This window comes from Lotus japonicus, chromosome 1 (assembly GCF_012489685.1).
Source record: "Lotus japonicus ecotype B-129 chromosome 1, LjGifu_v1.2".
NCBI lineage: Eukaryota > Viridiplantae > Streptophyta > Magnoliopsida > Fabales > Fabaceae > Lotus > Lotus japonicus.
In genome coordinates, this window is record NC_080041.1 from 3,044,043 (window position 1) to 3,059,712 (window position 15,670).

The following is a 15,670-nucleotide window of genomic DNA, read 5'->3' on the forward strand; positions in this document are numbered from 1 at the left end:
AACCTTCTCTTGCTGAGCTGACTTGCTTAGCTGTCAAGTTTGTTACAACATAATTGCTGAGTTGTCCACAGCTTGTATCAACACTGCTAGGAATCACTTCTGAATTTGTAACCTGTGTGAGCTTGTTTCCTTCATCCCTTGATACTATAGAATTTTCCTGATCTTCATTCAATAGCCTCCCACAAGCTGAACCATGGTAGATGTCTAACATGTTGAGCTTGCTTAGTAGAAAAGAAAAGGGTCCTACTGAAAGAGCCTTTGTGAATAAATCTGCCACTTGAAATTTTGAAGAAATAGACAGTAACTTCATTAAACCAGCTTCTGATTTCTCCCTTACTATGTGGCAATCAATCTATAAATGCTTAGTTCTTTCATGAAAAACAGGGTTAGCAGCTATATGAAGGGAACTTTGGTTATCACAGTAAATGACTGATGATCTTACAGGTTCAATCTGAAGATCCTTTAGTAAATAAGTAAGTGTAAGACCCAAGTTTTTAAGCTTAGAATAAGTGGAAGAGATTTCCATTTACGATTAGGCTTGACGTATCGTGAAGGAAAAACCTGAACAAGAGTTTATCGGAAGGAATAAATTTGTGAAGGAGAAAGTTCAGGAAAAGTCTAAGGATTGTATCAAAATCGATAAAAGGTATAGCACGATCGATATACGCTTAAACCTAGGGCAGAAACCCTAGTAAATAGCTAGTTTTCACTTAAAGTCACGATGGGAATTAATTCCAAAAATCTTCAGAGAAATGTTAGAACTTCTCTTATTCATTGTATGACAATCGTTTCGAGGCGAAACTCTAGGATCTACGAACGTCCGATTCCAATCATCGGAAGTTTGCCGAAACTAAAACCCTGATAGTTCAAAAACCCTAGAACCAACCGACGATGAAGACTTTTTCTATTCGGAGCTTCAAATGAAGATTCTACACGCGTACACCCATTTCTCTTGATGATTTCAATCTTTCTTCAGAAGGAAGTTTTCTATTCCGACAATCGATGCAAAAAGTAACTTATCGGGTAAAATAGTTTTACACCGACTTTGCATTAGTCACTTAAAATACAAGGAAACCTCTGTTGAGTTTTGGATTTATGTCGCCAAAACCTATCTTAGAATTCACGGAGAATGAGGCCGGAAAAAATCAGATTCGCGAAACTTTCATTTTCCCGCGTTTTTCCAACCTCTATATATAGCATTAAAAACAATCCTCGAAAACCAAAAATCATACCGATATTTCTTTGAAGAATTAGAAGATTCAGCGGGGAGAATATCGTGTCTAGAATACCTTGGAATCAGTAGGAAGAATCGGAAATCACTCTCATATTTTTATCTTAACTCTATGAGCAAAATCCTCCGATATCTAAACAAATCTGTACCGGTTTACAAAATATCTTCTCAAAATATCTGTTCATACTTATCCAATCTTGATAAATATCTATTCATACTTATCCAATCTTGATAAATATCTATTCATACTTATCCGATCCTTGCTAAATATCTTCCATTTCCTTCCCTATATACATGTTGAAGCTTGAAACAAAATCTCACCCAAAAACACACACACAACCCGCGGCTTGGAGAGAAGAAGGAGGAGGAGAGCTTTTCGCCGATTCTTGTCTGATCGTTCCACAGTTCGTTGCTACGCGTAGGCCTCAAGGTACTGACGCTTTTCCTTACCTCTGATCGTCTTTTCCATAGCTTTTCTCTATGTCTTTCTGTACTCTTAGTTTTGAGGTTTTTGCAAAACTATCCTGAATACTTCATTTTTGATTCTAAACATCTTCCTTACGTGCCCAAGAGAACTTCTGTCGGATTAGTTTTTCCGTTATGTCGCCGGATTTCCGCCAGAATCAATTTCTGCTTAAAATACCCATTTTTAAGCAAAGTCTCAACCTTTGGGCTGAAAACTATCGCCTTAGCTTAGTGCTAGTAGGATTAGTTGTCATATACGTCGTTGGTGACGTCCTCATCCAATTTGCTTTTTGAGATTTCAGTTTTGAAATTCTGAGCTGAAAATAATGACCAAAATACCCCTGCGACAGTTTTTGATCCGATAATTTTTCCGAGTTTAGAATACCCTTAGTTACGGCCAATGATAGCATAAAAACCAAGTTTGATCGAAGAAAAATCGAACCTCCTAATTACCTAAAGTGGCCGAGCACCCTAAGGGGGGAGGAGGAAAATTCCTTTTTTCGCAAACTTGTCCTTTCGCGCTAGATTTTCGTACCTCGGAGTATATACTGCTTCGTGTAACCTTAGTGAGTATTGATAGCTTAGTTTCCGATAGATTTTGATAGAATTCTGTGGGTTTTACTCTAAGGTTATTTTGAGGAATTTCCTGAAGAACAAGGAGCTGATTGTGAAGGAGCGTTTGAAGAGAACCCTGGAGAATCTACAGGTGAGGGCTACTCACTGAACTATTAGCTAATGCTTTAGGTGTCGACGAATTCGACTTGATTTATTGTTTATGCACTTATTTGTGTTTGCCTGGAAAAATGTTTTCTGAGGCTTCGGCTGACAATGTAGATTATTCATCTATTGACTGTTTTTGAGTTTGAATCACATGCTATGTGTTAAATGGTTAATTTAGGATGTGTGATATCTGCTCTATATGCTAAATGCTACGTGGTTAATTTAGGATGTGTTGATATATGCGCTATGATTGTTGGACTATGCTAATTTAACTATGCCATTATACCTATATCTGTTATGTTTCGGAGTGAGGATAACGGGCATGTCATGCCGATTTTATTTTGAGATTTTGAGGAAGTTTGATGGGACGGACCGAGGTTCGTACCCTGTTATTGTTTTATGGATCGAGACCTTCTCAAAGGAAAATGAGTTTGAAAATGATATTGGAAAAACCCCATTTGAATTCACGTAAGAACTTGGGTTGTTCTGTCTAAGGCAAGAAGGGCTTTTAATGAGGCATTGTGCCCGGCCAGCTTACCTGGGGACTTCTCGGGCCATTACTTGGGTGATGATGGACCTTTTGTTTTGAGACCTTCTCCAGGGAATCATTGGAATTATGAGATCTTTGAAAACTAATAGGATTAGAGACAAAACTTAAACAATTGCATAATGAACCTCCATAATGTATTAAACAACCTCAAAACCCTTAATATAATGATAAAAGACTCAGACGAAAGTTTAGGGCTTGAACATTAAGTTTTGATAATGAGAAGTGTCGTCGAGTCCAAGAGCTGAGAAAACTAGTAAGTTTTTGAGTATATTGATACTCTTGTGCTCTGGGAGCAGTTGTGTTGTGGGGCTATCCTGGGGATAAGTCCGGGAAACCGGTAGTTTCCGAGTATATTGATACTCTTTGCTCGTTAAGCAGTTGTGACCATCGGATGGAGATGAGTCGGATGATTTGGAGATCATCATGAGTTATGTGTTGTTGTGAAGTGTTGTCTTTTGTCGCAGAATCGACTGTTACCTTAGGGTAAGCTTTTAGAGACATTAATTTAGCTAGAACACGTGGCGACGTGTCGAGTGAGATTCGGAGACGTTGTTTGACTAATCATCCTGCATTCATGCAACATTAATGAGGTATTAACACAGGACGTACTCTGGACCTCGTCGGTTTCCAAAATGGTCATAAGACCCGGAATGCCGTGTAAGAGCGTTTGTAGACGACTCTTGTAGCAGACCGAAATGGCAGACCTTCGGGTTTACTGCTGATCTGACTACCTTTGTGTGGTGTAAGAGGCACGCGGGCCGAAATGGTCCCACCGTGGCTGGTGTTAGGGCTGATCCGTTTGATGTCCATCCCTTTCCGGAATGCATTTGGTTAACTGGGTTAACCGCCATATCATTTCATGCAACATGCATACTGACTTAGTTGCTGAGTGTGATTGATAATTGTTAATCTTATCTGATGCATGTTAAATTGTTATTACTGTCTTTTATATTCATTGTGAAATATACAACCCTAGGATGCTATCTCTAACTTATAAGCCTAAGTGGCTATACCTTACCTGTATCTATTGGATTTATTATTTACATAATTCTTTGGAGTTGACCCTCGCGTCTTCTGTGTGTGCTTTGGCGGACTACGCCCTTTATCAGATGTCCATGGCGGACTAGTTCATGATGGTTCACCCTTCGGGGGGAACTAGGTTGGAGATGCTGGAACAGGAGCGCATCGCGGTAGCGAGAGGAGGACGGATGGTGTACATAGACTAGGTCGTTCTGGATTTCGAATTCGGACGACGATCATGCCAGTATGTAGGTTTTAGTGCTGGTGTGAGCTCCTCGAGATGGGATTAGTGTAGGAGTAGAGTCTTAGCTCTGAACATCATTTGTTTCTTTGGGGACAGGGTAGTTTCCCACCTATAGCTTTTTGTGTGGTTTCTTTACGGGAATCACAGAGAGTTGGTTGGACTTAGGAGGTCTTCTTTCAGGCCATTGGGCCAGCTTATTCTCATTTTTGAGGGATAGTGTTGCGAACACTTGACCTTTCTTTTGGTTTGTACTTCTTGCCTACGGGCGTTACCTTCTGTTACTTCCCGTCACTGGAGGTTTACTCGTGACGTGGTTTGCTACTTACAGCGGGGGCTGCATTTATATTATACATTAGTTCTGTTATCTTTTGTTGGGAGTTCATTCCTTTCAGTCTTGATTCTATTATCAAAAAAAAAAAAAAACATTCACGTTTTTCCGCATTAAACTTTCTTTTTGGTTACTAAAGTGACGCCACCGAAATCGGGGTGTTACAGTAAGCCATTGTAGCTCACAAGTGGCTGAAGCTAGAGCTCTATACTCTGCTTCTGAGGATGATTTAGATACTGTCTGTTGTTTCTTTGATCTCCAACAGATTAATGACTTTCCAATGAAGAAACAATAGCCAGTCACTGATCTTCTAGTGTCTACACAACCTCCCCAATCTGCATCACTAAACCCCAACAATTGTACTGCAGAATCCCTTGGAAAAAATAACCCTTTTCCTGGACTCCCTTTCAGATACTTTAAAACTCTATGAGCTGCAGTATAATGAGTCACAGTTGGATTGGAGAGGAATTGACTTAGTTGTTGGACTGCAAAAGTTATGCCTGGTCTGGTTGTAGTAAGATAAAAGCAGTCTTCCTATGAGTCTTCTGTATGAAGAAACATCTTCATAGAGTTGCCCCCCATCTTGAGATAATCTGGAAGATGGATCAAGAGGAGTACTCATTGGTTTGCTGCCCAAGACACCTGAATCATGAAGCAAGTCAAGACAGTATTTCCTTTGGCACAAAGAAATACCTTTAGCAGAATGAGCAACTTCTAAACCAAGAAAATACTTTAAGACTCCCAAATCCTTGATCTTAAAGGCAGTATCCAAGGCTGTTTTGATCTGTGTAAACTCATCCAAAGAATTTCCAGCTAAGATAATATCATCCACATAGATAAGCAAGACATTAAAACTCTGACCTTGAGTTTTAGTAAACAAAGAATGATCAGAATGTGCTTGCTTATAGCCACAAGTAACTAACAAACTAGTGAGCTTGGCATACCATTGCCTACTAGCTTGTTTAAGTCCATATAAAGACTTATGAAGCTTGCAGACTTTTCCAGAATCAACACAAGAAACCCCTTCTGGTACCTTCATATACACATCCTCATATAGATCTCCATGAAGGAAAGCATTATTGACATCTAATTGATGCAAATGCCAATTGTTCAGAGATGCAAGGGCTAAAAGCCTAAAACCATTCTGACAGTAGTAAGTTTAGCTACTGGTGAGAATGTGTCAAAATAATCTATCCCTTCAATATGATTATAGTCTTTAGCTACTAAGCGAGCTTTGTACCTCTCTACTGTACCATCTGCCTTCCTTTTGATTTTATAAACCCATTTATTACCAATAGGTACAACATTAGGAGGTAGTGGCACTAGGCTCCATGTTCCATTAGCCTCTAAAGCAGTGATTTCTAAATTCATGGCATCTACCCAACATTTGTGTTTGGAAGCCTCAGCATAAGAATGGGGTTCAGAATCAAGAGACAGAGACATGACATATGCATGATGTGGGATAGACAAATTAGAATAGGACATATAGTCAGAGATAGGATATTTAGTACCTGAAGATGTTTGGCTAGCCTTACAAGAGGAAAAGGCTGTATGAAGAACAAAGTTTCTGAGATGTGATGGTTGATGTCTAGGTCGTGTAGATCTCCTTGTCTGATCAGAAACAGAAGTTGTTGATGGAGATGCTGGACTTGGAAGAGACACTTGAACTGATGTAGCATCTGCTGAGGGAATTGAAGCCAACAAATCATCCAGAGAATTAGAGAAAGCTGCAGGAACAGGTGAATCTTGCAAAAGATCAATACTAGGGCCCTCAGCATCCTCATTCTCTGCTGTAAAAACAGACCATGGCATTGCTTCTGACTGATGATAAGGCAGAATATGATCATAGAAAATTACATTTCTTGAGACACTCAAGGCTCTACTTATCATGTCTAGCACAACATAACCCTTTGTACCAGGTCTATATCCTAGAAAAACACACTTTCGAGCTCTAGGATCTAGCTTGTGCCTAGCATTGTGTAGAGTGGATACATAACACAAAGATCCAAAAACCTTGAGGTTTGTCAAGTCTGGTGGCTGCTTGTGTAAAAGTTCATAGGGTGATTTATTATGCAGAACTACAGTTGGTACTCTATTGATCAAAAACACTGCATGTTGTACTGCATAATTCCAGTATTGTTTTGGCAATTTAGACTGAAACAGTAATGCTCTCCCTATGTTTAAAATGTCTTGATGTTTTCTTTCAACTCTTCCATTCTGTTGGGGACACTCTACACAAGAGGTTTCATGAACAATGCCTCTAGAAGTATATAAATTATGAAGTGTAAACTCAGGCCCATTATCTGTTCTAATAGTTTTAACATCAGCACCAAACTGAGTCTTAGCATACATCACAAAGTCCTGAACCTTAGAAGATACTTCTGATTTCTGTTTCAGCATGATTATCCATAGATATCTAGTATTATCATCAACAACAGTTAAAAAATACTTATGGCCATGTACTGTTGTCATGGAAAAAGGAACCCAGATATCAAAGTGAAGTAAGTCAAAAGGTTTTACAGCTTTATTTATGCTCAAAGAGTAAGGTAATCTCTTTTGTCTAGCCATATGGCATACATCACAAACTAAAGCAGTGGCTAATGCCTTATTTACATGAATATAAGGATGAGACTTAGTCATAGCAAGAAGTTTATCTTTGGACAAATGTCCTAATCTAAAGTGCCATAAGACTGAACTAGGTATTACTGTAGAAGTGGATGTAGTAGTAGCTGTATTAACCCTTGACTCTCCCTGTGCTTTCTGCTCTTCTGGCTGACCCTCTAGACTATCAACCATCAAGTAGTATAAGCCTCCCTCTTGCTTAGCCAAACCAATCATCTTCTGGGAATTGAGGTCCTGTATCAAAGAGTGTGAATAATAGGATTGGACAACACAAGATAAGTGTTTACACAATTTGGAAGTAGAGACAATGTTAAAGCTGAATTGTGGTACAAAAAGAACATTTCTTATGGATAACATTGGAGAGAAAACAACAGTACCAGCCAAATGAGCATTGACAATGGTACTATTAGGTAACTGGACATGAATAGGTCTTATCTTGTAATATGTATGAAACAAATCCAATGAAGAATACACATGATCAGTGGCTCCTGAATCTAATATCCAGGAGCTACAAGCTTGTGTAGAAGTAGTGTAAGAAGATAAAATTATGGTTCTACCTTTCCCTGTAACATGAGAAGTATCATGAGACTTATGTTGAACATGAAATTTGTAAGACCCAAGTTTTTAAGCTTATGCTAAGTGAATAAAATCTTATTCACGATTAGGGTTGATGTGTTGTGAAGGGAAACCTGAACTAGAGTTTACCAAATGAAATAAATATATGAAGGAGAAAGTTCAGGGAAAGTCTGAGGATCGTACCGAAGTCGATAAAAGTTATAGCACGATCGTTATACGCTTAAACCTAGGTCAGAAACCCTAGTAAATAGCTAGTTTTCACTTATAGGCATGATGGAAGTTAATTCCAAAAATCTTCAGAGAAATGTTAGAACTTCTCTTTTTCCATATATCACAATCGTTTCGAGGCGAAACTCTAGGATCTACGAACGTCCGATTCCAATCATCGGAAGTTTGCCGAAACCGAAACCCTGGTATTTCAAAACCCTAGAATCACCCGACAATGAAGACTTTTTCTATTCGGAACATCAAATGAAGATTCCACACGCGTGCACCCATTTCTCTTGATGATTTCAATCTTTCTTCAGAAGGAAGTTTCTTCATCCGACGTCAAACGCAAAAAGTAGTTTTGCGGCATATTTCAACCCATACTACGTTCAAGCTATTTTCTCACTTAAATGAACCAGGAACAAGTATCGACATTTTATAGAGAGATACTTAACTCTGATGCATAATATGACAACTTCATATTTGTTCTGATCGTCTCACAGTTATTCTTTAGCTCAGTTTCTACTCCTTTCTTGGTTTATGAATCATTTTATTTTGCTCAAAGTGATTCAAATTTATATTTTATCATTTCATAGAGTTCCTCATAATTTTTACATAATAATATATCACTCTTATATTTTTCTCTTAACTCTATGAGTTAAATCATTCGGTGTCTAAATCAATTCGTACCGATTTTAAAAGTATCTTCTCAAAACATCTTGAATAAATATCTCACCACTTGTTCTCCCACTTGCAATTCACCACCAGCTTTCTTTTCTTATTCATTTTCTTTCTTTCTCCTTCATTCACGTCCCTTATTTTCTTTTCCTGCAACACTTCTTCTTTCTTTCATTTTCTTTTGCTGAAGCAACCCATAGGATATTTTGAATTCAGATATTTTCTATCTATCCTCGTCACGTTCTTATCTGCTTCTTCTCTATCCTTTCCTTTACATATCTGAATGATTATTATCATCACATTTTGGCACAGCATAATCCCAATCCCCTCACCTCTCGACCCATTCTCTCTTCTCACCACCAACATCACCATTCTTCTTCGTTTTTGTCTCTTCTTGGCAGCAAGCATCACCGTCATCTTTCTTTCCCTTGGCAGTCCACGCACACCATGTTTCTTCTTCTACAAATCACGTTTTTCTTCTCCTTTCTTCTTCTTCATTACTTTTCTTTTCTCCATGGCTGGCCAAACGCACCACAACCCTCTGTCCTTCTTCCTCACGTAGCTCCCTTGGACAGCCACAGTAACCATAATCTCTATGGACTTATATGGTAAATAATCTCTTCTTTATTCTTTTAGTTTCCACACATAGTGTTTTCATTAAAGTTATGACTATGGAAATGATTCACTAAACTTTGATTTTTGTTTCCAAAAATGTTGAGTTCTTGTCTTTGTAAAATTTTCAATTAGAGCTTTTTCCAAAGTGCTTTTACAAATGTTATTCCTCATCACCGGATCTATAGATTTCACCAATTAGTTTTCTAAAAAGTTGTTTTTTTTAGTTAAGTGATTTTGGGATTTAAAGAGCTTTAATTTAAGTCTTGATTAGTTGTGTTTAAATGTTAAAAATGGCTTTGGAAAGTGATTTGGGAAAAAGGAAAATTTATACATATTTATGTAGACGTGGTCGAGCCTATGGCATGTGTTTTGGGTTTGGAAAATCAATTCTGAAACTTGTTTTGATTTAGTGAAAATCATAAGTTAAGTTTGAGGACTAAAAGTTTATTGTGGGAAAACCTTAGGACTAAAACACAATATGCTTAGAAGTTTTGGGTTAAACTTGAGTTTTAAAAGTCTTTGGGTTTGTTTGATAAATTTATTTAAGATTGAGGGTTGAAAAAGAACTCACGTATAGTTGAGGACTTGTTTGCAAAATGCGTTTCTTAAAGGACCATTTTGTGATTATGTGCTTGTCAAGGGACTAGGGTTGAATTACTTAAAAGTTGAGGAGTTGTTTTTTTTAAATGGGCTTTTGAAGGACCTTTCTTTAAAACTCACAAATATCTTCGGTTTGGACTTTAGTCCTTGAAACATAAAGCATGTGCATTAGCCTACGTTAGTTAGAATGATTAGCTAAGCTGTTTTGGAACTTTAGATGTGACTTTAGAGGCTAAGGTTTAGTATGTGAACTTGTGAAGGGTACGAAGGACGAGAGCGCCTTGCGACGAAGCTAAAGAATAGAAGGAAGCGAGCCGACACAGAAAACAAAGATGTGATAGGATTGGAGTTGCAGTTTAGGAAGAAAATTGGCTAAGGTAAGGGCAACTTACCTTACTAGCTAATGCTTTAGGTGTCGACGCATTCGACTTGATTTACTGTTTATGCACTTGTTTGTGTTTTGATTGGGAAAAGTTTTCTGAGGCTTCGGCTGACAATGTAGATGATTCATCTACTGACTGTTTTTGAGATTGAATTATATGGTACGTGCTAAGTGGGTAATTTAGGATGTGTGGTGCATGCTTTATATGCTAAGTGCTACGTGGTTATTGCATAATATGTGGATATATGACATGCTGGTTGATTGGGCTGAGTTATTTATGCTTTTGCAGTGAAATCTGAGATTCTGTGTAGTGAGAATAGCGGGCAGGTCATGCCGATTTTATTTTGAGAGTTTTGAGAAAGTTTGATAGGACGAATGAGATTCGGGCCTTGTTATGGTGTTTTATGGATCGAGACATTCTCTGGAGTCATTTGGGGATTTGGAGATTCCGAGAACTTATAAGAATTGCGATAAGGCTAAAAGGATATTATTTTGTGAAGAAAACTCATAAGACCTTAAACAACCTCTAAATCTTTAAGTAATGATAATAATCTCGAAGGAAGCTTAGGAGTCGAATCTTAGTTTTGGAAAACGAGAAGTGTCGTCGGATCCAAGTGTTGAGATATTGAGAGGTTTTGAGTATGTTGATACTCTTGTGCTCTGGGAGCAGTTGTGTTGTTGGGCTATCTGAGAGATAAGCCGGGAAACGGGTAGTTTCCGAGCATGTTGATGCTCTTTGCTCGTTGAGCAGTGTTGACCATCGGATAGAGATGAGTCGGATGATTTGGAGATCATCATGAGATACAGTTTATGCCTTCGGGTACAGTTATGCCTTCGGGTACAGTTTATGCCTTCGGGTACAGTTTATGCATTCGGGTACAGTTATGCCTTCGGGTACAGTTTATGCCTTCGAGTACAGTTATGCCTTCGGGTACACTTTATGGCTTCGGGTACAGTTATGCCTTCGGGTACAGTTTATGCCTTCGGGTACAGTTTATGCCTTCGGGTACAGTTTATACCTTCGGGTAATTCGGACATCGACGGGGGATATGATCGACCGTGAGGTTAGGATCGACCTGTTGATTGTCGGGCATAGCGGAGGGAAAAGTCGACCCGCAGGGTTAGGACTGATCCGGCTATGTCAAGGTTGTAAGTGACACTCGAGGGTTATGGTCGACACAATGCCAGTGTTAGGACCGACTCGATCGTGCCCAGCCTACTCTTTCTGGAACCGTCGAGAGTGACGTTGCATTGACATATCATGCACTCTAATTATATTCGCTGAGATTTGGATGATTTGATGTTGATAAACATCGTTAAGTGTTTTGATGAATAGATGTTGATAAATATCGTTAAGTGTTTTGATGAGTAGATATTGATAAATATCGTCACGTGCTTTGATGATTGAATTGTTATTAAAAATCTGATAACGTGTTATGTATATACCTTAGGGTAGACGATACAGAACTTATATGTATATATACAACATATATATATACCCCTTATACTTTACCTGTTGTCTTGTATTCTCTATACTATATTCCGTAAGTTGACCCTTGCGCGTGCTACCTGTGTTTGGGGGGCTATGTATGCCCTTTTTGTCAGATGCCGTTGATGGATTCTTTCGTGATTCTTCGTCGTTCGGGGAAGACCCGGAGCGAAATGACTACTACTGAGCCTTCGGCGTGGACCCGGACTTCAGGCATGACCAGATGAGAGTCGATGATGGAAGTATAGGGGATGGGTGTTTAGAGTCTACTAAGGTTGGGTGTTAGTGTCCTAGCTCTGACTCATTCTTATTTTGAGGGCTTGTGTTGCTGACACTTGACCTATCCTTTTGGGATTGTACATTTTGCCTACGGGCGTTACACTTTTCTACTTTCCGTCACTGGAGGTTACTCGTGACGAGGTTGCTACTTACAACGGGGGCTGTATTTATGTTATATACTAGTTTTGTTATCTTTTGTTGGGAGTTTATTTCTTTCAGTCTTTGATTCTATTATCAAAAAAAAATAATTCACGTTTTCCGCTTTAAGTTTCTTGTTGGTTACTAAAGTGACGCCACCGAAATCGGGGTGTTACAAAATTGATTAATATGATGTGGTGCTCTTGAATCCTTAGCTGGTTGACATGTGAAGATCTTGCAGATTGATTCTCAGTAGTTCCTTGAATCAAGCTTAAAAGTTTCTGACATTGCTCTGGTGTAAAACCTGTGAATGATGGTGCAGGAACAGATGAGGAACTAGTGCCATTAACATGAGAAAACTGATTTGTCTCTGATTGCAAAGACTGATTGTCTTCATTCAAAACAACATGATCACCATGATGATTGTCATCTGACTGGAAATTATTAACAGATCCAGAATTATAGCATGAGTCAATAGTATGGCCTGGCCTCCCACAATGTGAACAAATTTTGTTCCCTCTACCAGTGCCTTGATAATATCCTCTACCATTTCCTGTGTTAGCAGTAGGAATAATACTTCTTCCACCATAATTCTGATTTCCATTATAACTCTGATTTCCTTGACCTCTGCCTCTACCATAACCATTTCTTGAATCAACAGCATTGACCAAGGAACTTGACTCATTCACATTCTGACTTTAACTCACTGAAGCAGATTGTCTCTCTTGTTGGATAACCAGTGAAAACACATCATTCAATGTTGGTAAAGGTTTCATGAGTAAAATTTGTGAACGAACAGTACTAAATTCTTCATTAAGTCCTGTCAAAAATCTGATTATGTAATCTTGATCCTTGTAAGACTTAGCATGACCCTGACAAGGACATCTAGCATTGCAGATGCATATAAGTAATGGTCTAAAACCATCAATTTCTTCCCATAAAGTCTTCAACTCAGTGAAAAAATCAGTAACTGTGGATGAACCTTGTCTCAAATTGTAAATTTCACTTTGCAATTCTGAAATTCTAATCAAATCTACTTGTGAAAACCGTTCCTTCAACTCATTCCAGACATCAATGACATTTTAAATGTAAACTAAATTCTGTGCAATAGAAGATGTAACAAAATTCATAATCCAAGTATGAACTAGATTGTTGCACCTGTCCCAAGCGTAGTAGAGAGGATGATCTGCATCTGGAACTGGAATACTTCCGTCGACGAACCGAAACTTGTTCTTGGAGCTCAACGCTCTTCGCATCGAACGCATCCATGTCTGGTAATTTGAACTTGTCAGCTTTGGTGTGACAGAAACCGTAGAAGGTCCATCTCCTGGATGACCAAAGTATGGACTCAAAGGATCAAGTGAAGGATCAAGAACTCCATTGTTGACACCTGAAGATTCAGCGTGTGCGTTGTTTGCCTTCCTCGCCATGGAAGTAATCGAACCAGTAGATTGAAGCCAGAAATCAATTTGGAAAAATCAATCACGCACCAGAACCAAGAATTAGGAAGCAAGAACCAAGAATCACGCACCAGAACCAAGAATCAGGAAGCAAGAAATTGAGAAACTTCACCGATCAACCAACACGAACACAAATCAACAAGAATTTGAGAAACTTCAGCGATCGACCAACACGAACACAATCACGATCTTCATGCTTTCGATTGAAACCCTAAACGTGGAAGAATGATGCAGCGGAAGATAGCAGAGCCCCTGTGTAGGAGCTCTGATACCATCAGAAATTTGCAGAGCAAATAGAATTGAAGAAGAATCTTATTGAACAAGTAAAAATTTTGTTACGATTTACAATGCACTACCCTTATTTATACTAGCTAAAGTAGAGTACACCATAACTATTCTGTTACTCTGCTACACCCTATTATATTCCCAAATCAGTTTGCCATAACCTTCTCTTGCTGAGCAGGCTTGCTTAGCTGTCAAGTTTGTTACAACAGAATTGCTGAGTTGTCCACAGCTTGTATCAACACTGCTAGGAATCACTTCTGAATTTGTAACCTGTTTGGGCTTGTTTCTTTCATCCCTTGATACTATAGAATTTTCCTGATCTTCATTCAATAAATGTTATTCTTGAGAACTTTTTTAATCAAAGTAAATCCTTATGCCTACATATCATCAATTTTAACCAGTCATCCATCTAAATGATGAGTTTAGTCAGCTGAAGTGACCACGTGAACTTTTTCATATCATTTTTAGTTCGTCTAAATTTTTCTCAATCACAACTAATTCTTTTCTTCCACCTTCATCCTCCCTTTCAAACCCAAAAAATAAAAAATAAACCTTCATTTTCTTCCTTTTCACCTTCATCCTCTTCTTTCATCTTCTTTCCAAAATCCTACCCGGTTCAAAAATCCATATCATCTTCATCTTCTTCCTTAAAATCAACCCACTTGTCATTCTCAATGCAATAGTCAATTGCATGGGGGACCTTTGCTAATCAGTTCTGATACACAGATTGTGACACTGCCAAACTATTAATGAACACCCCATTTTTATTTCGCTAAATGCTGTAAAATATAATTCACAAAAATGAGTGTCCAATAATAATTGTCAGTTGATATTATTTCGCTATTCACAATTTTTTAGCATTTGCTAATTGAGAATACTTGCGGGTGAAGATATACAACAATTGATAGCTCCTATTAATAAAATACCAACTTGACTTGTTTTTCTATGGCCTGTCAATTTATTCTAATTTAGTCCTACCAAGAAATAGGGAGATAATAATGCTAGACCATGGATTTCCCTTTGAGTTTATTGAATGAAGTGGTTGGGAACATTTTCATTATTTCCTTACTACACATTGGTGTTCACATGCGATAGTGCAAAATCCAATGATCTAAGAAGAGGTCGGCAAGTTTATTCACCAAAGACATACTAGAAATGAAAGGGATTTCGTACCAAAATCTTCCCTCTTTTGGGTTCAGTTGAGTATTTGTTAAAATTTGATGGTATTTGAAATGGAAGTTCATTGTACATTTTTGAGCTGATCATTTAATTTGGTCACCTAGCTAGCTTGGTGGTGTTTCAACTTGCACAGATTTATAGCATGTTTGCTTCGGTAGTAGGATATCACATAATAGGGATGTAAGTGAGTACGTTTCAATCTGCGAATTTGATTAAATCGATTTGAACCGAATACATTATGGTGGGTTTGATTGAATCATCGGTTCGGTTCAAATTTTTTTACTGCACCCGTTCACCATCGGTTCAGGTATCAAATTTGGGATCAAAAAACCGATCAATCCAAAGTGCAAACCAACACAATGGATTAATATATATTTTTTACATTCACTCCAAAGACTCCAACTCATTACATTGTCTATTTATATTTGTATTTGAGATGTTGGTTTTATTTGAATTATGTCATAATCGAATGTTTTGTTCTTTGAAAATGTTGAATTTTTATATATTTTATAACTTTTCACGTTTTTAGAATAATTTTCATACAAATTTTTAAATAATGTTTTTTTATTTCAGATCTGACCATCCGAACCGTATCAATCACA

The 15,670-nt window shown here is 38.0% G+C and overlaps 1 long non-coding RNA gene across 1 annotated transcript; it reads left to right on the plus strand.

The window, feature by feature from the left end:
• The first annotated feature begins 8,691 nt into the window (after positions 1-8,691).
• LOC130733077 (uncharacterized) lies at positions 8,692-12,337 on the plus strand. Its single transcript, XR_009017320.1, has 3 exons — positions 8,692-9,249; positions 10,117-10,233; positions 11,844-12,337. It is a non-coding gene; the product is annotated as an uncharacterized LOC130733077 (long non-coding RNA).
• Positions 12,338-15,670: the final 3,333 nt, after the last annotated feature.